Genomic DNA, 27,833 nt, shown 5'->3' on the forward strand with positions numbered 1-27,833 from the left:
CCAATGGGTACAATAGTGGCATGTTGGGGGAAACCAACCACTCTCTAATTGGACTGGAGGCTGGCTCTATGGGAGGGAATACATGCCTAATACTGAAAAACCTATGACAGGGGAGGTCATGAGCCCTATGGGTGTAACGCCTGCTGGTGTCTGGCTAAATGCATATGCCACCAAACTGCCCAGTAATCACTTCTTTTAATGTTCATACCCATATATTAATGTTACTTTCAATTTTGGTTAGGGATGCTTCTCTTTTCAGATGGCAGTGACCTCTGGGATGACTCAAAAGGCAGCATAGTGCTGAGAAGTGACAGAGGAGTGTTCAACACTGAAATAGCTCTATCAAACCCTCCAAGGTCAGGGTCCATTGCGGAAGAGGTGGCAGAAAGAATGTAAGAGCCAAAGTAAGGGTAGGACTCCTTACAACGTGCTCTCCCCAGACACAAAATGGCCTGGATATACATGGCCTTGCAGTGCCTGATACTACCTACACAAGACCATCTTACTAAGAGGAAAAGATGATGACATCAAAATAAAAGAGAGACTGATTGAGAGAGGGAAGGAGTATAATGGAGAGTGGAATAGTAAATGGGGAGGTGGGAGGCGGGAACTATCATGGGTTATTGTCTATAATTATGGAAGTTGTCAATAAGAAAAATAAAATATATTAAAAATAAACAAGTGGCTGGAATAAAGGAGAGCTATTTTATTGTGTTTTATGATTGTGCACAATGTTTTATAGATAAATTGTTTACTTAGTCTTAAAAAAGTACATTCTGCTTAGTGTAGTGGTACACACCTTTAATCCCAGCACTTGAGAGGCAGAGTTATGAGAATCCCTGTGAGTTCAAGGCCAGTCTCGGACTATAGAATGACTTCCCAATCAGCCTGGACTAGACTGAGATGCCACCTCCAAAATAAAATAAAAGACCCCAAAACGTATATGCCTTTAGCATTCTACAGACAATAACATCTGTGTACAGTGAGATTTCACATAAAGCCAGTTACATTTCGGTGCCTCTGTGTGTGTCACTAGGAGGAGTATTGGGCAGTCCTTTCATGAAAGAGACTGAGAAAGTAAAGACCAGCTGCATGCAGAGCTATAAGTTCCTTAAATAGAGGCAGATTTGTATTAGCATCATACGTTGTATCTGGTACAGTCGCTCCTGTTTTAATTTAGGTTGCGGTGACAAAGTACCCACAGAAATGTTGGTGCTCACCGCTCTGGGGGTTGGAACATTAGATCAGGTACCAGAAGAGTCATGTTTGGTCGTGGCCCTCCTCCAGATTGCAGGCTGCCAGCTTCTCACTGCAGAAAGAGAATCAGAGCGTACTCTGCAGTCCCTTTAGAAGACACTGACTCCATCCTCGTGACCTAGTCACCTTCTAAGGCCCGCACCTAACACTATCATATCAAGAGTAAATGAGGGTGGGTTGGTTTTTTTTTTTTTTTTTTTTTGCGTTTTGTAACTCTTTTTGACCCATCTTTTAAAATATTTTTTTTACTTAGTGTGCGTGCAAATACACATGTGCCACGCTGTGCATGCAGAGGCCAGAGACAATACCAGGTCGCTCATTGCACCGCGCCTCACTTGAAGCAGGATCTTTGGTCGTTGTTCACAACTGCATCCATGAGGTTCCAGGAAAATCTTTCTTCTCATTTCTTCTCACCGTAAGTGCTCTGAGGTTACAGAATCCCACCATGGCTGCTGGCTTTTATGTGGGACCTGGGGATCCGAACTCAGGTACTGGAAGCAACAAGCATTTATCTACGAAGCCATCTGCCCCGGACCCAAGAATCAGTACTTTGGTATATGAATTGGAGAGGCACAAATATTCAGTACATAATATCGTTCATGACGACAGTAGCGCATTTCCCCCCAGGAATTTCAAAATACAAGAGCTTTGGGAGTTGAGCCCAAAATTCATTATAACTTTTACTGAGTCAAGATGTGCAAAGGAACCTCTGAGCACTGGTATTCACGTCACAGGGTATAGAAATGACCTAGTGACTTGCTTTAAATGCACATTCCTGGGGCCCCAACGGTGATCCTGGCTTAGTAAGATTGGGCAACCCATCCATATAATCCGTGGGCACTTAGTCTAGAGCTTCTCTTTGAAATATACTGCCTTGGGAATGCACTTCAGAGGTAAAGCGCTTGCCTAGCATTCATGCATCCCTGAGTTTGATCCCTAGCACAATATGTGTGTGTGTGTGTGTGTGTGTGTGTGTATACACATCCCTTGAAGATAAAGAATTGCTGGCAGGTCTCGATGACCCAGTTGGAGACATTTTCAGAGCGAAGAAAAAGAGGAGCATGAGTAGGTTACAGCTACAGCATTGGCCACAGCCATAGTCATGACGTGAGGGAAAGTCTCTGTGCAAGGACAGAGTAGCAACAGAGGCTGAAGAGATGGCTCAGCAGTTAAAGGCACTTGCTCACAACGCTTGACCACCTGGGTTCAATTTCCCAGTACCCATGTAAAGCCAGATGCGCAAAGTGGCCACATACATCTGGAGTTCATTTGTAGCACATGAGGTCCTGGTGTGCCCATTCTCCTCTCTCTCTCCCTCTCTCTCTCTCTCCCCCTCTCTCTCCAAATAAACAAAGAAAGAGAGCTGGAGAGATGGTTTAGCAGTTAAGGTGTTTGCCTGTGAAGTCTAAGGACCCATGTTCAACTCACTAGATCCCATGTAAGCCAGACGCACAAGGTGATGCAAGTGGGCAAGGTCGCACATGCACACAAGGTGGCACATGTGTCTGAAGTTCTATTACAGTAGCTGGAAGCCCTGGCATGCCAATTCTCTCTCACTTTCTCTCTCTCTCTTTCCCTCTTGCATAAAAAAATGCCAGTCTGTAGGGCTTGCCAAAATAAAAGAAAGAAGGGAGGGAAGGAGGGAGGGAGGGAGAAAGAGAAAAAGAAAACGGAAGGAAGGAGGGAAAGAAGAAAAGAAAGAAGACAAAACATGGCCCTGTCCAAAGACTCGCCTGAGCCTTCCTTATGGCAATTAATGTGTCTCCATTGTGGAAATGGATAGTGTGTGTCACCTTAGCCTAATGTCATTAAACATTCAAAATATTTAACCAGCTTCATTTACTTTCCCTTGGGAATGCCCAGGGGCAACTCTCCTCCCTGGGAATTAATAAGCTGACATTTTGATTGTACATATAGACTGACTATGAGCCTCGGCGATAGGAATCCTTCCTTGAAAAATGGCTCTATTCTCAGCATACTGACAAATCTAGGTTTCTAGGTCTAGAGTCAGACAGAATCCAAATTGTGGTAACTTAATAAAGATAAAACTGCTGGGCATGGTGGTGCACGTCTTTAATCCCAGCACTCGGGAGGCAGAGGTAGGAGGATCGCCGTGACTTTGAGGCCACCCTGAGACTACATAGAGAATTCCAGGTCAGCCTCTTGCTAGAGCAAGACCCTACCTCAAAAAGCCAAAAGTAAAAAAATAAAAATAAGTAATAAAGATAAAACTGATGGCATGTTGGTAAGTTCATAGCAAATAGACCTTCAGGAAGGGTGACAAAAAAGACACCTAAATTTGTGAAATCGACCAATCTTCATAATGCAAATACTTGCACTCTCATGTGACCAACTTCAAACTCCTGGACACCAGGCTGTGTGGAGTTGAGAAGAGAAATCTGTCATTACATCATGCTGCCCCTCCTCCATGGAAACAGTTAACAGAGGCACAGACAGGAAAACAGAAAAAGAAGCATCAATGGAAGATAAATATTTTCATTTTAACTTTCTTTAAAATTTTTTTGTTTATTTTTATTTATTTATTTGAAAGTGACAGACAGAGAGAGAAAGAGGCAGATAGAGACAGAGAGAGGGAGAGAGAGAGAATGGGCGCGCCAGGGCCTCCAGCCGCTGCAAACGAACTCCAGATGCGTGCGCCCCCTTGTGCATCTGGCTGACGTGGGTCCTGGGGAACCGAGCCTCGAACCAGGATCCTTAGGCTTCACAGGAAGTACTTAACCGCTAAGCCATCTCTCCAGCCCAACTTTTTTTTTTTTTTTTTTTTCGAGGTAGGGTTTCACTCTAGCTGAGGCTGACCTGGAATTCACTATGTAGTCTCAGGGTGGCCTCGACCTCTCAGCAATCCTCCTATCTCTGCCTCTTGAGTGCTGGGACTAAAGGTGTGCACCACATCCAGCTCATTTTTTTTTTTTTTATTTTAAGAAAGAGAGGGAGAATTGATACGCCAGAACCTCAGTCACTGTAATCAAATTCCAGACACTGGTGCCACCTAGTGCGCATGTGCAACCTTGCACATCTGGCTTATGTGGGATCTGGAGACAGATTGAACATGGGTCCTTAGGCTTTGCAGACAAGTGCCTCAATAGCTAAGCCATCTCTCAGCCCTTAGCTTTTTTAAAATTTACTATTATTCTATTTGTTTATATAATTTAATTATAAATAATGGCTATTTTTTTTTATTTTTCTTTTTTTTTTAATTTAATTTATTAGTTTTCATTTCAGTGAATACAGGCGGTTTGGTACCATTATTTAGGCTCATCTGTGATCTACCCCCTCCCATTAGACCCTCCTTGTTAATGAAAATGGGTCGTGCATTGTGGAGTTAGCCCCCAGTTATTAGTATGATAAATGTCTCTGCAAATCAAGACCCAACATGTAACTCTGACATTCTTTCCGCCCCCTCTTCCGCAAGATTTCCCTGAGCCATGTTGGGTTCATTTTTGGTCTGCTTCAGTGCTGAGGTGTTGGGTCTCACACTCTAGCTCAGCCTGTCCTGGAATTCACTCTGTAGTCTCAGGGTGGCCTTGAACTCATGGCGATTCTCCTACCTCTGCCTCCCGAGTGCTGGGATTAAAGGTGTGCGCCACCATGCCCAGCTAATAATGGCTATTTTTTTGTTTTTTAACAGCTAACTTATAAGAGTCCTGAAGATTGAGCAGGTGGTCCTCGTGAGTTGATATTCCTGGAAGACCAATCCATATGGACTGGTGAGGAGGAGCCCATCACCTTCCTCAAACAACTCTCCTTCAAATATAAACGTTTTTGTTTTTGTTGTGTGTGTGTGTGTGTGTGTGTGTGTGTGTGTCCATGTGTATACTGCTCATGTGTGTGAGGGTGCATATGGAAGCCAGAAGCCAACCTCAGGTGTAATTCCTTAGGTGAAATTTTCCTTTTTTTCTCCCCCCTCCTCACTAGGATTATATTCCATGCTGAAAACCATCAACTTGTTTTCATCGATCCTTTGGTTGAGTGTAGAACCTATAGAGCAGGGGAAAACTTTCAGCATATAAGTTAAACTGATTTTTAACAACCATCTCATAAACCGAGTATAACAGAATCGTTCTCTTTTATCGATGAGGAGCTAAACTGAGAAAGAGCCAAAATGCCTGTTCACGGTCAGCCCCCTGGGATGAAGCAGGGCAGAGAAACAAAGCAGGTACCGCTTAGGCAGCGCCCAGCCCCTGGGCCGGGGGAGGGTTGTCCTCCCGTCTGACCCTCAGAGCGGTTCTGCCAAGCAGACACCATGGGTCCTACTTTACACAGCAGGAAGCTGCGCTCGGTGAGATGACGTGACTCATCTGCTTGGGAAGTCTGGCTGAGTGAGGATCTGCTACCAGACACTTCGCAAACTGGAAAGCGCATCACAACCACCAGAGAGCCTCCTAAAATAAAGATTACAGGGTCCCTAGGAACTTCAGATTTGATGAGTCAGGCTCAGAATCTGCATTTCTAACAAACTCCTTGGGGACATCCAAGATGCTGGCTTAGGCATCACACTTTGAATAGCCTTGAGTTGTACCTTTTCCATCTATCCATGGCTTCCTGGGAATCGAAGTCACCCGACTCCTACTTCTGTTCTCTGCCCACTGCAATGCATTGTAGTTATTTATTCTAGCTCCCCTGGACTGACCCGAGTCAGACAATATCTTGTGAATTTGTAAATGGACGTATTTTGTTTTAATCAGTTCTGAGCTTTTATGTAGATTGATATTACAAAAGAAATTTGTCAGGAAAACTTTTAAATACCCCTCACTGGGCTTATTTATAAGATTTGACTCATTCCTGGAAATAAATATTTTAAGTAAAAATCTTGTCAATACTCCATGTATGAAATAAAATGTTAATGTTTTGTGAACCTGCTGAAATCACAAGTTGAAAAATATATGGTTTTCAAACTTCAATTTTGCTTCAGGGAAAACTGACTTCTTAATCATCTGATATGCATATTTAGACGATCTGCATCCAAGAAATGCTTAATGATAACACTAATTATATGACATCGTTTTTATGAGACTCTCAGAGAACCACAGTTGTATCATCTTTCTCGCAGTGTGGGCTCAAGATAGAGATGGAATTGTCAACTCCATCTTCGAGATGACAAGCCTGTGGTTCTGTGCAGAACTGTAGGTGTCTTGCTGAAGGTCATCCACAGCCTTCATGCAGCAATAAGACAATCAGAGTCTGGACCCTGGGAATCCTAGCTTAGAACAGATTCCCCCCCGCCCACACACACACATACTGCTATTGAGTTTAATAGATTCAAGTGATCTCGCTGCAGCACAGGGTGGAAGAACGGTGAGACTCAGCACAGGGTGGGTACTGGTAACTGCTTAGGTGAGAGGTGAGGAAACGGAAGTCAAACCCTTGGCTAAATTTATATGGCTCATTTCCTTCTACTTCCTAGTTACCATGGAAAATCATGACTCAGCATTTGTTCTTAATGGCTTACCAAATCTGACCTGGAGAAACCTACTGTAGCTTCTGAAAATTGATGCTTTATTAAAATAGATTGGGTTCGGTGTGTCATATCTGCACACAAGCAATTAGGAGGCAATTCATTTTCAAGTAATAACGGCCCCCATGAGTGCTTGCCCAATTAACATGGTAATTTAATTATATTCAACAACAACATGTGATGAAAGGAAACCTATTTGAAGTCTTTGACTCACCCTCACAATTCTCCCTTCGCCTTCTTTGTAAAATACCAAAGCAGCCCTGGCAAGTTTTCCTTTTGCCCTGTTCGAGGGTGGCACATCCTCTTGCTATATCTCACCACAATGTTTATGTCATGGATGGTTGAAAAGTGACGCTCATTGAACTTCCCTTGTCCTACCCTCTCTGAATGATGAGTGGCTTTAGGAGTTGAGAAACGTGGAGTTTCTTGTATTGTTCAGATCTCCATGGTGACTAGAAAACCCAAGTCACGATCAGAAACGTCCACATCCCAGCCTCATGTTGCTGGGAAGGCTTGTCTTTTCTACTTATGGGGAGCTTCGGCTGGTCCCATAACTTCCAGAGAGAGCCTGGAAGCTCATCCACAGGAGCGACACAGAGAGCATTTGGGAGAAGGAGGCAGGGTTTTCAGGCGTTAGTGAAAATGTTCTCATCTACTTATAGCGCTGGTTTTGGGCTCTTAGCACATTTAATGTGTACCATATGGTTACACCATCCCTAGCCCATCACAAGTGCTCAGATATTCGTCATAAGCACTCAGATATTAGCTCTTGTTGTAATAGGCTTATAGTCTTTTTTCCAAAAAAGTTTACTTATTTATTTGAGAGACACAGAAAGAGGCAGATAGAGAGAATGGGCACACCAGGGTCTCCAGTCACTGCAAAGGAACTCCAGAAGCATGTACCCCCTTGTGTATCTAGCTTATGTGGGTACTGGGGAATTGAACCAGGGTCCTCAGGCTTCGCTGGCAAGCACTTTAGCTGCTAAGCCATCTCGTCAGCTCAGGTTTACAGTCTTTTAAGACCCATCCATCTTTTCCCACTGCCAATCAAGTTTCCTCTGCCCCAGCACAGCCATGCAGCATTATGGCAGCCAGAAACCTTCCTTAATCTCTTTCAGTTGTTCTTTCCACCAGTGTCTCTCTGAGAGCATCAGAACCAACTAGATTCCGGATTTTCAGGCTTCGCCCAGCACAAACATTCATTTCAGCCTTGCTCCTTGTCGCTGTGCATTCAGTTCCGGGGTGGTAGTGGAGAAGCTGCAGCTGGTCATCCAGTATTGAATGACCACCATGTTTGACCATGGTCTTTTTATTTGGTTTGTTTATCCTGAAACCAGATCTCACTCTGTAGCCCAGGGTGGCCTCGAACTTGTGGTGAGACCCTCATCTCGACCTCCTGAGTGCTGGGACTCCAAGCATGAACCCACCCCCACACTGACCATTGTCTTGACAAGTATCACTATAGTTTCATATGACTTTGTTCTATAATGAGTACCTCAGGAGTAGATAGGGTTTAGAGTGGTGTGGAAAATCTGGAGAGGCCCAGTGGGGATGATTATTGATTCAGCATCATGTCCACTCCCTTCTGATGACTGGGGAACTTCATGATTCAGTGAAGCGCTTGGCACGCCCGGCTCATGACGAGCACATGAGCTGCCACCTCCTCCCATCGGACCTCTTTCCTTCACCACTGTCAACAAGAATGCTGACAGGCGGCAAGAGCACCTTCCTGTGTGTCTTGGGAGAAACAAATGCCTTGACCTTAAGAGCTTTTCCTGGAACCTGAAGTATGTCCTTTTGAACTGGGTTGTCATTCCAGGGTAGTCAGCAGAGGGGTCTAGGGTCTGGCAGCTGCTCTCAGGGCCATCCTTGGTTTCACAGCCCCTGCATTTCTCCACCATTTTCCCTCCATTCACCTCTCTTATTCTTGTCATCACTCAACCCTTGAAGACAGGCTATTCACTTCCTCCCAGGGAGTAGAGGGAGGAGATCACAGACTGCAGGACTAGACACCCCCTGGCAGGAACCTTTCTATTTGCTCGCATTTAGAGGACTGCTTCTGTCAGGCCTTTCAGCTGTGCAAAGATTTTTTAAAAAGGGGGGTGGTGGTGAAAGCATTGTGTATATGATGAAGAGCACATTAGTCAGCACCATGTCCATCAAAACCGAGGACTCCTTCCAAGAGGCGTAGAAGGAACACTATTACTGTTGACAGTGAACAGGGTGCACGTGAGAGACGGCCCATGCATGTGTGTGTGCACCTGTGTGTCTAGACAGAAGGAGGCAGAAGACATAAAGACAAAGCCAGAATCAGGCAGGTGGGAGTCAAGCGGGATCGCATACATGGGTGCTGTCTATAACGAATATAGGAAACACAAGCATCCTTTTACAAGTTAGCTCACAGCTAAGTACCACGTCTGGGAAGCCAGAGATCACGTGACTTTTTCCTCCATGAGCATCTCACCGCCCCAGTCTGCTCAGCAGTGACTTGAGAGCATTTTCCAAACAGTAAGTGGCCCGAGGGACTGCTCTGTGCAAACCTAAATCAAAAGTCATTAACACTGTCTGCTGGCCGCGTGGCAGTCTTGGAGAAGAGGTCACAGCAGTAGTTGCCCTCCCTCCCTCCCCCTCTCTTCCGCTCCTGACAGCTGACCAAATCGGATGGAATTGCTGCTTCGGTGCCATGGACACCAAAGGTAAATGGGTAAATTCTAGGCAAGGTGAATCCCAGCTCACATCCTCAACCCTTCAAACTCACACAGTCTCAGCAGAGCTTGTGGCCCAATACACTCAAGCTATAAAAATGGTCAGGAGAACTGGATCATGATAGCACATGCTAGCTCCCCAAATCTCTACTTTGAATCATTTGGATGCATCGAGATAAGATACAATACACAAAAATACTCTTGTTTCCTCATACCATAATACAGCTAAAAAAAATTTAACTCATGACGAACAACAACAAAAAAATCATACACAATCATCTGGAGAAACATATCTGGTAGACATTGAGTTTAAATTGCTGGTGTTTGAAAGGAGACAGTGAACAAAGGCAGCATGGAGAGGAGTCAGAGGGGAAATAACAATACAACAAAAACCTTATAAATCGAGCTGGGTGTGGTGGCGCACGCCTTTAATCCCAGCACTTGGGAGGCAGAGGTAGGAGAATCGCTGTGAGTTCGAGGCCATCCTGAGACTCCATAGTGAATTCCAGGACAGCCTGGGCTAGAGTGAGACCCTACATCGAAAAACAAGCAAACAACAACAAAAAAACTTATCAATCAAGATGAATACCATAATAGAAATGAACATGGTGTCATAATTAAGAGTAACTGGGGGAGGCCCCCTGAGACAGGCTACAGCGCTCTGTGAGCCGTAAAGGATGAGATGGATGGCTTCTGCAAAGTGGAGAGGAGAGGGGCGTAGCAGGTATAGGGCTTCAAGATGGGAAAGGCGTGGTGGGCTAAGGCAAGAGAAAAAGCTGGGGTGACGAGAATGTGGCAGTTGAGGGAAAGACATAGGAGCAATGAGTGTTATGAGTCATCTTTCTGTCTTACGACAAGACACATGGGCTAATCCACCTTGAAGGGGAATAAGGTTATTTGGGCTCACACTTTCACAGGTTTCTGTCTGTGGCCGTTTGGCTTTGCTGCTTTGGGACCTGTAGGGAGGCGAAACATCATGGGGGGAGTGTGCAAAAGAGGAAGCTATGCATCTATGACATCTGAGAAATAAAAAAGTGGGGGAGAAGTAGGGTTTCTATTTTGAGATTATGGCCCCCACAATCGAACTTCTTCCCAGGAGACCTCACCTCATAAAGATTCCATCAGCTTCCAATAGGACCTCAGGCCTTGACCACAGAGGGCAAGGCTTTACCATCTGGATGTTTTGGAGACATTTAAGATCAAAGTGCAGCAAAGAGGAACCAGACATCTAAGCCTTCCATCCCCAGACCATGGCAGGAAGGGAGCAAAAACACATGAGCAGTCCACCTAGAACGGGCTGTTCTAGCAGACAGAAGCTCCCATCAGCCTCAGCTTATCTTCAGCCTTCTAAGAGTGTGTGGCTAGAGTCTGGACACCTAGAGTTTGGCTTTCAAGCTTGTCACAGTTCATCTTGTCACCCTTGGTGCCTCCCTTCTGTCTGAGGAGCTCTTTATAGCTAAGTGTGCCCCCAGTCTTCTCATCTGAAAGTTAGGGAGACAAATGTTGACCAGAACTTCCCAGCTGGTAGTAAACCTATCCTGGAAGATAGACGCTATTTCTAGAAGTGAGGTTAGAGGTCAGCACACAGGCTGGTTGGCAGCGGTGCATTCATTATGTGTCTCATCACTGTAACAGAACACCTGACAGAAACAACTCGAAGGAGGAAGGATTATTTATTTTGACTCACAGTTCCAGAGAGTACAGTCCATCACGGTGTAGAAGGCAAAGATGAGTTCACAGAGACAGAAGCGTGAGCCTAATGCTCCTCACGTTTTAGTAGACCAGGAAGCAGAAAAAGTTCTGCTGAAAGTGGAGCTAGGCTATAATCCTCAAGACCTGTCCCCAAAGAAGCCCTTCTTCCTTGCAGTGATTTGAACTAGGTGTCCCCCATAAGCTCGTGTATCCTGAATGCTTGATCCCCAGCCCGTAGCAAGTTGGGAGCTAGAGCCTTGCTGGAGGAGGTGTGTCACTGGGTCTGGACCTTGATGGTTTATTACTCCTGCGCATGCCAGTGTTAGTTTGGCTCTACTCTCTTGCTGCTCTTTCCACCTACCATGGCAGAGGTGATGTCCAGCCTGTACTCATATCACCTTTACCCTACTGTCACAGAGCTTCTCCTGGAGACTGTAAGCCAAAATAAACAACGTCCTCCCATTTGCTGCCTTTGGTTGGGTGTTTTGTGCCAGCGATGAGAAGGTAACTGCGACACTCCTAAAGGTTCCACAATCTCCCAAAACAGCACCACAAGCTGAGAACCAAGTCTTCAAACACATGAGCCTATGAAGGCCCTTCCCAGCCAAATGATAACATTTTGGGGGCATGCAGTAGAACTTGTGTTCATGAAGATCAAGATGTAGACATGGGGGCTGGAGAGATGGCTTAGCAGTTAGAGTGGTTGTCTGTGAAGCCAAAGGACCATGGTTCAATTCCCCACGACCCACGTAAGCCAGATGCACAAGGTGGTGCATGCATTTGGAGTTCATTTGCAGTGGCTGGAAACCCTGGCACATCCATTCTCTCTCTCTCCCTCTGCCTCTTTCCCTCTCTCAAATAAATAAAAATAAAATATTTTTTAAAAAGATGTAGACATGGGCAAAGCAGATTTCTTTCCTCAGTATTAAAGCAGAACAATTTCTAGTACAAAGTATCAGTATTTCTTTTTATGACAACAAAGTACTTTGGAGAGTGTCCAATGTGTCATGTCTATTAAGCAATTGCTTCAGCATTTGGGTCCTGGGAGATGCTATGAAATAAACAAGGTCACCTGTCCAGTCATCTGAGGACAAAGGTCTGTGATAACCCCAGTGTGTGTGGGGGTGGGGGTCCCTTTGTAGCCTGGGTAGCAGTTATCACTTTGCTAGTATTAGAGTGTTCCTATTTAAGAAAATTGGGTGATAAAGGCCAACGTTTTGAAGTCTCTTCCCTTAAGCATTGAGCACAGCAGGCAGAACCATTTCTTTTTGGCACGTGCAGAGATCCAGCAACAGATCAATACATTTCCACAGGGGCCAAAGTCCAGCTCCATTTCTTAGGGCTATATATCTCCTGGAGTGGGAAGAATTTAGCTTTGACACCCTGTTCCCTTATGATTGTTTTTCTCATTTATAGAATCACAGAAATAGGATTCATTTCATATCAAAAATGTTGTCTAAAAACATAAAATGTTGGGGCTGGAGAAATGGCTTAGCGGTTAAGCGCTTGCCTGTGAAGCCTAAGGATACCGCTTCGAGGCTCGGTTCCCCAGGACCCACGTTATCCAGATGCACAAGAGGGCACACGTATCTGGAGTTTGTTTGCGGTGGCTGGAGGCCCTGGCACTCCCATTCTCTCTCTCTCTCTCTCTCTCTCTCTCTCTCTCTCTCAAATAAATAAAAAACAAATTTAAAAAGTTTAAAAATAAACATTTAATGTTGGGCTGGAGAGATGGCTTGGTAGTTAAGGTGCATGCCTCACAGCCAAGGGACTCAAGTTTGATTCTCCAGGTCCCATGTTAACCAGATGCACAAGAGGGCACATACATTTGGAGTTCATTTGCAGTGGCTGGAGGCCCTGGCATGTCCATTGTCGCTCACTCTTTCTCTCTCTACCTCTCTCTCTGTTTCTAATAAATAAAAATAAATCTTTTTACAAAAGATAAAAAAATGTGTATACACACACACACACACACACACACACACATACTGTTTCCTGAAAATACAGGAGAGTTTGAAAGCTGCCACCTGTGCCCAACAGATCCACAGCTGACCTTGACAAGGTAGATGCCCACCTAGTGCAGAGAACCCTGCTGCAACAATTCACCATGTGTCCCCAGAGGCACAAAGCTAAGATGATCTCAGAAAAAGAACTTTAGCTGAAGACCTTCTTTTCTAGGGAAAGATAGGCTATGCTATCTTGGACAAGGGACATGGTCAGAACCACTTCTATATGATTTGCTTTCTCAAAGTGTGGTCCCCAGGTCCTCTGTGCTAAAATCTTGTGGGTGGTAAGTGGAGAGCTTCTCCAAAATGAAGGTGCCTGGCTCTGGGCCAGTCTACTGCCTGAGACTCTCTGAGGATGGAACCCAGCTATTTGCTTCCTTTGGTAAGTTAGCCATGTGAGGTGTTTTTTGTTGTTGTTGTTGTTTTTTTTTTTTTTTTTTTTTTTTGACATGCTGAAGTTTCAAAACCATTTGGTATCACTTTTGCTAGAGGGGAGGTTCATGTGAATATTCAGTCAACAAATAACAAAATTGATTCTGGGTTAGGCACCATGCCCAATACTTCAATTTACATGTTTGCCAGTTTGATCTTAGATCACTCTATGATCACTCTATGAGGTAGGTACTGTTTCCACTTTGTAGAAAAGGGAGCCAAACACAGATAGGTTAACTGGCCAGATGTCACACAGCTGGGCGGGGTCTGGCAAGACTCCACACAGAAACCTTTCACCAGACTACTCCTTACCCCACCCTTAACTTCCTACACCGTGACCCTGGTCTCTGTGCCCCATTCATCTAAGTCTGTGCCCTCACGGTTCAACGCTACCAACTGGGCATGCCTCTGTGCATCCTCCCTTGCTGTCCTGAGATAGTGGTAAAACAACAGGAAGGCTGGCCAGGGAGGGTGAGTTAGAGGAGGGAAGCAGACGCAAGGTGCCTGCCAGGAACAGCGATCTTGCCTCTCCAATGCACTTCTGACTCTGGGAGTATATCCCCCTCTCAGGTCCCCCACACCCCAACCTCCGCTGTTAGCATGCTCCTTGAAACCACACTTCTGAGGTCAATGAAAAGAACCAGAACCCACAGGCTTTCTGTCACCCAATATGGCTGGCAATCAAATCATGAAATATCCATGCCAGGTTTCCTGGATGTGAGGTGAAAATTCCCCTTATTTGCTAATCAGAGTAAAGGGCAACTCCACAGGGCAACAGTCCCAGTCAGTATACCACTGGCCTCTTAAGGCAGGGCGAGTTCTTCACCAAACCTCCAAATGCCCGGGACAGCCTAAGAGTTGTCAGATTTTTGTTGAATGAATGAATGAATGACTCCTGAAAGAGAACATGCCACGTTCTGGTATGCCATCAGTAGGAATATCAGAGCCAGAAGAACAGGCGTCTGCACCTTAGCAAATCTCTCCTGTGTCCAAGCAGTGCTTTTGCTTTGCTATGGTGGGAGATTACCTTCCCTTCACAACGGAAACATGCCAATTGATAGGTGAATGCCATGAGTATATCTGTGATGCTTTCATCCAAAGGAGGCTGCTGGTGAAGTTTCTGTGCAAGCTCTTTTCACCCTCACTGAGTATGCAGAACCAGTAGACCTTTAGGAAGGTTAAGGTCTTGTCCAAGGTCAGTACGCATGAGTGGCCCAGTTAACTCAGGGAAGCAAATCTGCTAACGTCCACGTTAGTCCTGCTCCATCCCATGGTCCTGCCCTCTCTCTTTGGATCCCAATGCCATTTTCTGCCAGCTCCAGCCACTCACACATTTCCTGGTAGGTGAGACTCTTTCACGACCCACAGAGTACATTTCCAGCGTGACAACCACTCCATCAGCCACTCCAAGCAGAAGGATTTGAAAGGAGGGCCGCTATTTTCCATGAGTGCAATTATTTATGTGCACAAATAATCGTGCACATAATTGGCTAATGGAGAGTGCAATCGGCCACATGTGGGCATAATTAGCCACTTGCCCCTCGTTTGGAGGGTATAATTATCAAAGCAGGCAATTTTATATCTGCAGATAATTGTACATGCAGGAGAGAGACAGCTAGGAAATCCGGTCCTTAATTACTCTTCGTGTCCTTATTTCCAGGGAGGGGGGAGAAAAGATTGTAAGGTAAAGTAGCTTTTACTTCTTGTGGCCTGCTTGGCTAGACCATCAGATCTAGTCATGGAGAGGAGGCAGCAAACAAAGCGGGGATCATGTGGGTGACGCTGAGGTAGGGATGGTTCTTGCCAGAGCAAGGGCAGCCTCCAATTACCCTGGGTGTTACACCGAGGCCCGTCTTGGCCAGCCATCTGCCTCGGCAGACAATTCCGATCCAGTCTGCTGCGTCCCTGTTACCGTACATCATTTTTGCTTTCACTGTTTTAACATTTTCCTCACTTTGTGGTTTTATAATCTCAGCAACGCCAGTCGGCTTGGCAAAGTAAGTGATTTTTGTGCGCTGCTGGAAGTGGGTCATTTAAAATGTCTCAACAGTACCTTCAGCTTCTCATTCATCCTGGGTTGTACATTGAATAATAAGCGGGGAATGCATCTCGCTGTGGTTTTTCCAAGACCTTGGATGGCAGAGATTTTACAGTTGCTCCCAGCCGCCCCTCCCCCTCCTCTATGTTCTGGTTTAGACAGCTCTGCAAAAACTTCTCCCACTCAGTCACACAAAAATACACTTGCTAACAGCAGAACCTAAAAATACATGTCACATGCAAGCACAAGGCCAATTTTTTTTAAACATGAATTGACTCTTTAGGAATATGCAAGCTGAATTATTTAAAAAAAAAAAAAAAAAGAACTCCCATTCTCTGCATTCTCTAAGTCCATCAGAGTGTTGTCTTCTAAGGGAGGCAGTATAGCACCGTGGTTGGGGAAAGATTTTTTGAAATTGGAAAGACCTGTGTTCCAGGCTGTGTGGAATTGGAGAAATCAAACATTTGGCTCAATTCTGTAATCTGTAAAGTGGAGTACATAAAATCTAAAGGTAGATCTCCAGGGGGCTGGAGAGATGGCTCAGTGGTTAATTCCCCAGTACCCATAGAACGCCAGATAGACATACTGATGCATGCATCTGGGATTTATGCAGTGGTGAGAGGCTCTGGTACAATCATTCTCCCTCTCTCTCTCCCTCCCTCCCTCTCTCTCTCTCTTTCTCTTTCTCTCTCTCTCTGTTTGCAAATAAAATATTTTTTAACAAAAAGAGTAAATATCTAAGGAGCAAATAAATGCAGATGAAGCATTGACCACAATACTTGGGCACATTGTAAATGCTCAAGTAAGTGGTATTTATCATTAATTAATGAAGAGCCTCGTCTTCGAATCTCTAGCGTGCCTTGTCCACACCGCTCGCATGACACTCTATGACATAGCTTTACACTGCACGGGCCTTGTCTTCTCTAGCAAATGGAAAGGAATGGTGGCTTGCATAGTTTTGTACCGTGGACAGCGTTATGATCATAGAAGGCCAAGGTCACAATTACTTCTGTGGCTTTTGGACCCAAAATCTGTCCTTCGCTCTTTCCTATATCCTATGTGTGATCACCCTCAGAGGTACAGTTAGGGACTTTCTTTTTTTTTTTTTTTAATTTTTTTTTGTTCATTTTTATTTATTTATTTGAGAATGACAGAGAGAGAGAGAGAGAAAGGCAAATAGACAGAGAGAGAGAGAGAGAATGGGTGCGCCAGGGCCTCCAGCCACTGCAAACGAACTCCAGACGCGTGCGCCCCCTTATGCATCTGGCTAACGTGGGTCCTGGGGATTCGAGCCTCGAACCGGGGTCCTCAGGCTTCACAGGCAAGTGCTTAACCGCTAAGCCATCTCTCCAGCCCACAGCTAGGGACTTTCTGATCTCTGTTTTTATCGTCGACCTCTGTGAATAGTTGAGTTCAGCCAGCTCAGCACCACTCCTTAGACTCCATCATAGCTCAGACCCGAGACCCCTCACAATCCTGAATTTTCTTTGGCTTTATTGATTCACTTTTCTTACCTTGCCAGAGACACACTGTACACATTTCATTCAAACTCTGTTTTCAAGCACTTCATCTTGATAGCTTGAAACTGGCCACAGTTAAAATATTTATACCATGGATGTAAGCAAATGATATGTAAGGGCTTCTCCCTCAGGAAAGCCAGTTATCAGCCATTTTCTGGCACAACATAGCAAATATTTATCTCATAGCTCCTAATTTCTCCACACCTAAGTATTCTCTTTATTATTATTATTTATTTTTAAGAAGAGACTGGGAGAGAGAGAGAGGGAGAGAGAATGGGCTCACACCAGGTCCTCTAGCCACTGCAAATGAACTCCAGATGCATGTGCCACTTTGTGCATCTGACTTTTCATGTGTACTGGGGAATCGATCCTGGGTCCTTAGGCTTTGCAGGCAAGTACCTTAACTTCTAAGCCATCTCTCCAGGCCCTGTCTCTCTATTTTGTACCTGAAGCAATTTCTTCAATAATTCATTGACTTGGTCTGTTTTGTGCTACCACACCAAATTATCTGAGACTAATTTCTAAAGAAGGGCGATTTATTTCTTAAAGTATGCAGGGTGAAAGGCCCTCATGTGGCCAGGGCCTTCTTTTTCTCCTTTCCTCTTTTCACTTTTTATTTATTGACAGCTTTTGAAATGTATATAATCCCTTTCCAGTATTTTCTTTTATCTTCTGTCACTCACACCTTTCTCTGAACCCCTCCTATCTAACTAGACCCTCCCCTACTTTGACGTCATTTCTTTGTTAACTTTTTCCATCATCCATGACAGCATGTGGATGGACCCGCTGTTGCACGGGACGTATGTAGGTAACCACGGGCGCTCTGACGTCATGATTACATTGGCTACTTTGTGTCCACGAGCCAGCACTTCTCCTTCCTTTGGCTCTGACATTCTTTGCCTCATTGCTTCAGTAGTTCCAGATATTGGAAGGTGTGATAGAGATGTCTTAAAGTGCTGAGCATTCAACTCTCACTCCTTGCCAGCACTTTGATGAGTTTTGTGTCTACCAGAAGCAGTCATTACCACGTGCAAAAAGAAGCTTCTCTGACCAAAAGCACTAATTTACGGACATAAACATAAAAACGCACAAATCTACGGGTACAAACATAGACAGAGGGCAATTTGGGCAATTTCGAGAAACAACGGTAGTAGCTTGCTCTCTGGGGTCTGTCACGTCCCCGGCCATAGGTTTTTTGACTAGGTTTTCAGGACCAGGCATGAATCCCCTCCTGCCAAGGGGAGCCTCAAATCTAGTCAGAAAGTAGTTGGTTAATGCCATCACACTCATGTCACAATTGCACCAGGGGCTCATTTTGCCTTAGCCTGGGCCTTCTTGGTGTGTCGCCCTCTGGCCAAGGGCACAAGGGCAAGACAGGAAGAGGGACAGAAACAGGAACAAGTAGAGCCATGCTTTTAAAAAATATTTTTATTTATTTATGTTGACAAAGGTCATTTTTTTTAAAGAACAATCATTTCTTTTTTTTTTTTAATTTTTTGTTTATTTTTATTTATTTATTTGAAAGCAATGGACAGAGAGAGAGAGAGAAGGAGGCAGATAGAGAGAGAGAGAGAATGGGCGCGCCAGGGCCTCCAGCCACTGCAAACGAACTCCAGACGCGTGCGCCCCCTTGTGCATCTGGCTAATGTGGGTCCTGGAGAATCGAGCCTCGAACCAGGGTCCTTGGCCTTCACAGGCAAGTGCTGAACCGCTAAGCCATCTCTCCAGCCCGACAAAGGTCATTCTTATATCCCCTCTCCCCTGATCTCAACGTCCCTGAGGCCCCTCCTCTGTGGGGTTTATTGGCATTCACTGTGGGGTAATTAAGGCATTCATTAGTCTCTGGGGGTGGGGGGTGCTATGTCTCAGGTCATTCCTACCCATCCTGTGGCTCCTACAGTCTTTCCACACCCTTGTCTGCAATGACCCCTGAGCCTTGGTGGGTCTGTTAGCGGTCTGGTTTAGTTGAGTTCTCTGCAGCCTCTGGATTTCTGCCTGGATGGGTTGTGCTTAACCATGGTGTCTGCCACAGTTTTGCTAGAGCTGTTTGTCAGGTTAACAGTGGTATCAACACTCATGTTGCTGCCTCCTCTGCAATTTCTTACGGGCCCGGCAGATGTGTTAAGAGGGATTCTCCAACTGCTAGTGGGAGCAGCTTTGCTTAAGGGGAACGTAGCAGACAGCTTCACACTGCTCAGATGAACTTCCAGCTCAGGCACAGTTATGAAGGAAGGGATTTATGGAATAGAGGGGAAGTTCCGTAACGGCAGAAGAAGCTGGCCTGCTTTCACAGGCCCAAACAGAGAAAGAGAGAGAGAGAGAGAGAGAAGTGACAAGGTGAAAATCCCCAAAGCCACACCATGAGCAAGCACACTGAGGAACTCCAGGCAGAGCTCAGGCACTTTGCATATTATCTCCAGACTGGAATTCCAGACCCACCATCCCACCTTAGGGCTGAACCCCAGGATGTGGCAGGTGATATCTCCTCCAGCCAGTTAGCTGGAAATCTAAGAAGCTTTAATAAAACCCCTGACTCTATTAGGGGGCAGGGGCATCTATTCAAACTACCACAGGGGGTATGGACAGTTATTTGAGAGGGGTTTTGATGAGTATACCCAGTCTTCTTATCCAGAGAGCAGGGGGGGCTTCTCTCTGGAGTCTATGAGTTTCCTGGCCATGGGATTCTGACTTTGTTCCCAGTCTCAGACATGAGTTCTCTCCCCCTAAGCGGGCCTCATATCTAATCAGAGGGCAGTTAGTTACCCAAAAAGGCGGTGTGCCGCTATTGCACAAATGTGCACTTCATGCCCAGCTGGTTGATTGCATAGCTTGCAGAGTCCCCTGCTCATTTATATGGTTGGTGGAATTATCCCCCAGCAGCTCCAATTGTACTTTCCAGTGCCATGTAGGCTTTCCAGGAGAGAGCTGGTAGAACCATACTGTTTTAAAAATACTTTAAAAATTATTTATTTATTTTTATTTATTGGAGAGAGACAGAGAGAATGGGTGTGCCAGGGCCTCCAGCCACTGCAAATAAACTCTAGACACATGTGCCACCTTGTGCATCTGGCTTACATGGGTCCTAGGGAATCAAACCTGGGTCCTTTGGCTTTGCAGGTATTGCAGTCAAGTTCACATTGCTGGCAGAAAACACCCGACCAGGGGGCTGGAGAGATGGCTTAGTGGTTAAGCACTTGGCTGTGAAGCCTAAGGACCCCAGTTCAAGGCTCAATTCCTCAGTCCCCATGTAAGCCAGATGCACAAGGGGGTGCATGCTGCATGCATCTGGAGTTCGTTTGCAGTGACTGGAGCCCCTGGCACGCGCATTCTCTATCTATCTGTCTCTCTTAAATAAATAAATAAAAATTTAAAAAATTTTAGGGTTGGAGAGACGGCTTAGTGGTTAAGCGCTTGCCTGTGAAGCCTCAGGACCCCGGTTTAAGGCTCCATTCCCCAGGACCCACGTTAGCCAGATGCACAAGGGGGCGCACGCATCTGGAGTTCATTTGCAGTGACTGGAAGCCCTGGTGTGCCCATTCTCTCCCTCTCTCTCTCTCTCTCCCTGCCTTTCTCGCTGTCTGTTGCTCTCAAATAAATAATTAAAAAATGAACCAAAAAAAAAATTTTAAAAAGAAATTGCCCAACCAAGAGAGGCTTGTGAAGGAAAAGGGCTTTTTTGGCTTACAGACTCAAGGAGAAGCTTCATGATGGCAGGGGAAAACAATGGCATGAGCAGAGACATCACCTCCTGACCAACATAGATGGAGAGGAGAGTGACAGGAGAGTGTGCCAAACACTGGCAAAGGGAAAAACTGGCTCTAATACCCATAAGCCCACCCCCAACAATACACTGCCTCCAGGAGGCGTTAATTCCCAAATCTCCATCAGCTGGGAACCTAGCATTCAGAACACCTGAGTTTATGGGGGGACACCTGAATCAAACCACCACAGCAGGCAAGTGCCTTAACTGCTAAGCCATGTCTCCAGCCCTAGAGCCATACTTTTAACAGGGGCCCTGGACTGCAACCACTAACCCAACTTACTCCTTAGATTCCAGAATGAATCCATCCATGAAGTCAGAGCCCTGGTGACCTCATCGCCTTTTAAGGGGCCCACCTCTCAATGCTGCTGCTTTGTTTCGAACACATGAACTTGGGGCTCACAGTCAAACATCAGCAGACATGTAATATTGCTCTCCGACCCCTTGCCTTCTGATAGTGTGCTGGTTGTACTTTTCTGCTCTTTTTCTTATGGAAAAGCCCCACATCCTCTCCTGATCCCATTTGTTCCTCTTATGACCACATCGTGCACTGACCCCCAAGGCAACTTCACAATTGGTATTCTTGACCTTCAGGCCTTGAAGCGTGTTGAGAAGGCTGTGTTTTAAGTGTAATAGACTGCTCTCTGCATTTCTTGTTCAGATTTTCATACTGCCTCTCACAAAGAGAGAGAGGGGTCCTGTGAAGGTCTTTTAATAGCTGGCCTATTCGTCCCTTTTCTAGCCCAGTTTTTAATACTAACGTAGCCCTCCAGGCAGTGACTTCCACATGCCATTTGATAACACGGGCAACTCTCTTAATGTATCTCAGCCTCGATGGGTTGTCTAGAGCCGATAGGGCTCTTCCCTCAAAGAGGCAAATCATAAACACTGACTTATTAAGATTATGAAGGTTCCCTTATTGAAGACCTGCGGAGCCCAAGCTGGAGCCCAGAGGGAAGGAGCAAGAAGATCCAAGATGCAATGGGAAAGAATGTTCACGAAGGGTGGGGCACAGTGCCCTGTGACTGCTGTGTACTGGGGCCATGGGAAGGACGGTCCGCTGGGATGGAAAGTTTTGGCCTGCACAGTTCTTTTGGAAATGTGAGCATTTTTACACAAAATTGAAATTTCTGTTTGTTTTTTCCTGAGAAATCTTCAGTATTGGCCACACTGGATGTGCATTTCTTCGTCAGAACGCAAATGGCTGGAAATGAGTAACAGCTGCTCCCTTTAAAAGAGGCATGCCTCTTCCAGTTGAAAACAGCTCCCGCCCACGACCCACCCACCCATAGCCGTTAACATCCAGCCCAAACCACTCATTTGTAGTCAGCTGGGCGTCTGCAGGGCATTTGAGTTGATGACACGTAGCCTGAAGCCCCAGAGCTTATCTGTGTGTAATAGTGGTCCCCAAAGCGATGATTTATAGGATCAGCGAGTCTCATGACTTTTTTTCGTTTCTGAAGTTTCATAATAAAGTAGACGCCCAGCTCGGCAGAACAGGGCACTCACTAGGTGACCGAGATTAAGCATCTGAACAGGTGTCCTTGCCTTTGATAGTGACGCTGCTCCTCTCCCAAACAGCCGCAGAACCTCACCCACAACAATACTGTAGATTCTGTTCGCTTGGTCGTAGAGAGAGCTCTTCTACATGTCACGGGGATGGAGGACTCTTTGAGCCACGACATCAGGGAACTGTGTGTGCGTGTCCATGTGTGTAGTGTGCATGCATGTGTGTGTGCAGGGACACATGCATTCGTGTGCATAGGGAGGCCGGTGGTTGATTATCAGATGTCTTCCTACTTTTCTTGCTGTGGTAGTTTGACTAGATGGCCCCCAATATACTCAGTGTTTTACTAGTTTGTAGTCTGCATCTGTAGCCACCTGGCTGGAGGCCGTGTCACTGGGCAGTCTGGGCCTAAGGTGTGATGGTGGGTTTGAGATTCCAGTCTAAATCTATGCAAAGTGCCCAGCTGGAGTTTCTGAAGTGTACTGTGTGGCTTTTGGCTTGGGGTGTGCTTGATCCTGGAAAAGCAGGCCAGCTTCTTCTGCCATTATGGAACTTCCCCTGGATCTGTAAGCTTCAATAAGTCCCTTCCTTCCTAACTGGGCCTGGTCTGGAAGTTCATCTCAGTGAATAGAACCTAAAGCTGTCTGCTGTACTATCCATTTTGCTTTTTGCAATAAGGTTTCTCATTGAACCTCGGGTACACCGCTTCAGCTAAACGAGCTGGCTGGCCAACCCCAGGGATCCCGGTCTCCTCCTCTCCTGCCTTTTCCAGGGAATTCAGGTGTGAGCCACCCGCCTGGCTGTGACACGGTGCTGGGATGGAAACTCGGGACCTGTTTGCCCAGCAAGCACTTTCCACCCTGAGCCATCGCTCCCGCCCTGGAAGCTCCTTTTACCAGTGAACTTTTTTTTTATTATTATTTATTTATTTATTTATTTATTTGAGAGCGACAGACACAGAGAGAAAGACACAGAGAGAGAGAGAGAGAGAGAGAGAGAAAATGGGCGCGCCAGGGTTTCCAGCCTCTGCAAACGAACTCCAGACGCGTGCGCCCCCTTGTGCATCTGGCTAACGTGGGACCTGGGGAACCGAGCCTCGAACCGGGGTCCTTAGGCTTCACAGGCAAGCGCTTAACCACTAAGCCATATCTCTAGCCCACCAGTGAACTTTTATCATTTTAATTCTTAATAAAAGACCCAGAACAGTAATTAAGTCATTTCCTTCTGGTCAAGGCAGTTTACCAGGATGTGAAGGCGATCTGGCTGCGACATCTGTCACCCCATTGATGGCCAGAGTTGATTCGGCTGATCTGGCGGGCTAAGCAGTGTCCCCTTCCCATCCTTCCTCACCACTCCGTGTGTGACCCCCCGGAAGCTACGACCTTTCCCCAATAGAGGAGGACCCGTCTTTGGTCAAGGAGTAGCTGAGCTCCCCTGCTAGAACCCCCAAACAAGCTCTCCAGATAGTTTACCACTAGGGGGTTGGTTAGCATTACACACACCCCCATTCTGGTGTGTCCAAAAGGAGAATGCTACTTATCCCAGTCCTGTCCAGAGACTCTTGATAATGAAGCTTGCTACTGGCTTTAAAGTGGTTTTTATGGCGCTGGAGAGATGGTTTAGCGGTTAAGCACTTGCCTGTGAAGCCTAAGGACCCTGGTTTGAGACTTGATTCCCCAGAACCCACGTTAGCCAGATGCATAAGGGGGCGCATGCATCTGGAGTTCGTTTGCAGCGGCTGAAAGCCCTGGTGCGCTCATTCTCTCTCTCCCTCTGCCTTTCTCTCTGTGTCTGTTGCTCTCAAATAAATAAAAATAAATAAACAAAAAAATTTAAATGGTTTTCACTTATAAATTTCAACTAAAATAATCCCCCTTGCACTTCTGACATAGAAAGCAGCAGAGTTCGAGAAGTTTTTCTCACCACCTTGACCTGGTCTTGGCAGCAACTGGCAAGCAGAGGTGTGCACTGAAATCCCGGACCTGCATGGCACCATCTTCGGAGCACGCAGGAGCTCTCTAAGTCACTCAGGCGGGCACAGTTCTCACTCTAATTAGAGCAGAACAAAATGGGTGCTTTTCCTGTTTCATAGAAATTTGAAAAATCAAACAACTATCCCCTCCACCCCTTCCCTTCAGCTCCCCCCCCCTCCCTGCCCTTTTGATGCGACTGACATTGCGGTGAGGTAAGGCAGTCCTTCTACTAAAAGGAAGGACAAAGAAAGCCCCAAGGTGCTAATTGGATCCATATCACCTCCTCTCCTGAAGCCAGAAAAACAGGACTGACAAAGAACTTTCTGTTCTTGGGATTGAAATGACCCAAATGAGGCCCTTCTCAAATTAAAAATTTAAAAAACAAAAAAATCCCAAACTGTTGCCAATCATATCTGAAGGTTAATGGTCCTGTGCACAAATAGTTTCTAAGAAGGCAATTCCCAAAATAGAAGCAACAATGTTATTTTAACCAAAGAAATGTGTTTACCACATAGCCAGTGACATGAAATCTGAGGGATTAATTAGCAAACTCTTGTATCAAGTCGAAGTACACAAGAGGAATATGTTAGATCAAGATAGGATACTTTTAGATCATTTCTAAGCTTTTGAATTATTAAGGCTACTTTAAGTATTTACTTTTAATTTTTGGCTGAATAATCATAGTAAAAACCATAATACCTCTTAAATAAATCTCTAATCATATCTAGTATTCCATAGCAGACACGAATATGAACACACAAGCTTGCTCCTCTTTGTAAGCCATCATTATTCCTAAATGTCATGAAAACAGAGAAAGAGGCTGAGACAGGCTAAAGATAGAAGGCCATCCAGTACGTAGCAGCCCTGAGATTCAAATGCAGTTCAGACCAATCCTAAAGTCTGTGTTGTTTCTTTAAAGAATCAGCATTCAGGACTGGTGAGATGGCTCAGGAGTTAAGGTGCTGGCCTGCAAATCCTAACCTGAGTTCAATGCTCTAGTACGCACCTAAAGCCAGACACACAAGGTGGCGCATGTGTCTGGAGTTCGTTTGCGGTGGCTAGAGGCCCTGGCACATCCATTTTCTTTTTTTCTCTCTCCCTCTCTCTTTTCTCTCTGTTTCTCTCTCCTTACAAATAAAATGAAAATAAAAATAATAAGTGTTCCAGATTATGAATTTGACAAATACAGCTTTGAATACATCCCATAAATTTTAAACCTCATTGCTCAGCTCATATCATTTTCTTTAGTGTATGTTTCTGCATGCTTGTGTGGGGGAGGGGTGCAGATATATGTGGGTGCACGTGGGTATACATGCATGGAGAGGCCAGAGGACAACCTCAAGTGTCATTCCTCAGGCACCGTCCACCATTTTTTTTTTTGAAACAGTCTCTCACTGACCTGGAGATTGCTAAGTAGGCTAAACTGGCTGGCCAGCAAGCCTCAGAGCTGGGATTACAAGTATATACCATCGTGCCCACTTAAAAAAAAAAAAAGATGGGTTCTAGGGCTGAAGGGATTGCTTAGTGGTTAAGGTGCTTGCCTGTAAAGCCTCAGAACCCAGGTTCGATTCCCCAGGACCCACGTAAATCAGATGCACAAGGTGGCACATGCATCTGGAATTCTTTTGCAGCAGCTGGAGGCCCTGGTGAGCCTCTTCTCTCTTGCTATGTCTCTCTGCCTCTTTCTCTCTTGTCAAATAAATAAATAAAAATAAGATACTTTTGAAAAAGAATAAAAACATGGGTTCTAAAGATCAAACTGAGGTTCTCATGCTGGCACAGCAAGCCCTTTACTGACTGAACTATTTCTTTTCCCAGACATATCTTGTGTGATCCTTTTTTTTTTTTAAATATATGGTGTGGAAGTTTAAAAAATTTAGGTACTCTGAATGCCATGCCATTTTCCCCCCGAATCTTTTTTTTTGTGTGTGTGTGTGTCCCTTTATTTTTTATTTATTTATTTATTTATTTATTTATTTATTTATTTATTTGAGAGCGACAGACACAGAGAGAAAGACAGAGAGGGAGAGAGAGAGAATGGGTGCGCCAGGGCTTCCAGCCTCTGCAAACGAACTCCAGACGCGTGCGCCCCCTTGTGCATCTGGCTAACGTGGGACCTGGGGAACCGAGCCTCGAACCGGGGTCCTTAGGCTTCACAGGCAAGCGCTTAACCGCTAAGCCATCTCTCCAGCCCTTCCCCCCGAATCTTTAAGCCAAAATAAACCTTCTTTCCCACAAGCTGCTCTTGGCCAGGTGACTTCTACCAGCAATGTGAACTTGACTGCAACAGTATTGTTGGTACTGAGAAGCAAGATCATTAATGCTAGAAATCTGACTGCATGGCTTTTGGTCTTTTGGAACTGAGTTCCAAGAGGAATGTGGAAGAATTTGAAATCTTGGCCTAAGAGACACCTTACAGCTTGATAGACTATTCTGGTCAGAGTTGAAGGATGCGAGTGCAGTAAGAACTATGGACTATGAGGGTAGGTTTATGAGGGTGAGGAAGAGCTTTGTCTGGACTGGGCTAGAAGCAGTTTGTGTGAGAGGTTTGCTGTTATGCTTGTGTCCTGAGAACCTGTGCAGGGTTGCTTTGTGTAGAAACAGACTGGTGCAAGCAGAGGGATATGCCACAGAAAAAATGAAATCACTGGGCCAAAACTGCTGCCCGTTCAGCTACAATTGTTTGAGAGATTACATCCATTGAGATTTGGGCCAGCTGACCTACATTGGGACAACAGGAAGAATGCAGACTCTGGAAGTGGCATGAATGCTGAAGGAGTGTCCTCTTCTTCAAAGTCTGCTTTATTCCCCCTGGATTAACAAATTGGCAGTCCACCTGGTATTATGGAGCATAAGAAATGCAGGAAAGAGAGGGTTATTGCATTTGCAACACGTTCTTGTGTTTTGGAAATGGCTATGGGCAGTGTGAAACAGGTTTGCTTGATGCCTGCGTGGAGACCCGATGGAGCCATGAGGGTGACCCGTGGGTTGCAGTGGAGACCCAGTGGAGCACCAGGACTATGGGATGGCTGCCAAGGAGAGATGCCAGCACTGGATGAAGTTTTCTGGGACTGTGAGTAGTCTAGATAGAGGGGCGGAATTGGAATTCCAGAGACTTGTCAGTGGTTAGAATCATCGGACTTGGAGACTTGTCATTGACTAGAATTGTTGGACTTGGAGCTACAGAGTTTGATGTTTGCCCTGTTTAAATCTTGTATTGGTTGAATATTTCTTTGCTATGCCCAATGCCATCTTTTGCAGTGTGAATGTTTATTCTGTGCTACTATAGGTTTTGGGGGGGGGATTTTATTATGGCTCAGTTAAAAGATCTTGGATTATGGGGATGTTTGAACATCATTAGGATTGATACCAACTATGGGGACTTTTAAAGCTGGACTGAATGCATTGCATTTTACATCATGGATGGTTATCAGTTTATGGGTGCCATGGGCGGAATGTGATGGTTT

This window comes from Jaculus jaculus, chromosome 1 (assembly GCF_020740685.1).
Source record: "Jaculus jaculus isolate mJacJac1 chromosome 1, mJacJac1.mat.Y.cur, whole genome shotgun sequence".
Lineage (NCBI taxonomy): Eukaryota > Metazoa > Chordata > Mammalia > Rodentia > Dipodidae > Jaculus > Jaculus jaculus.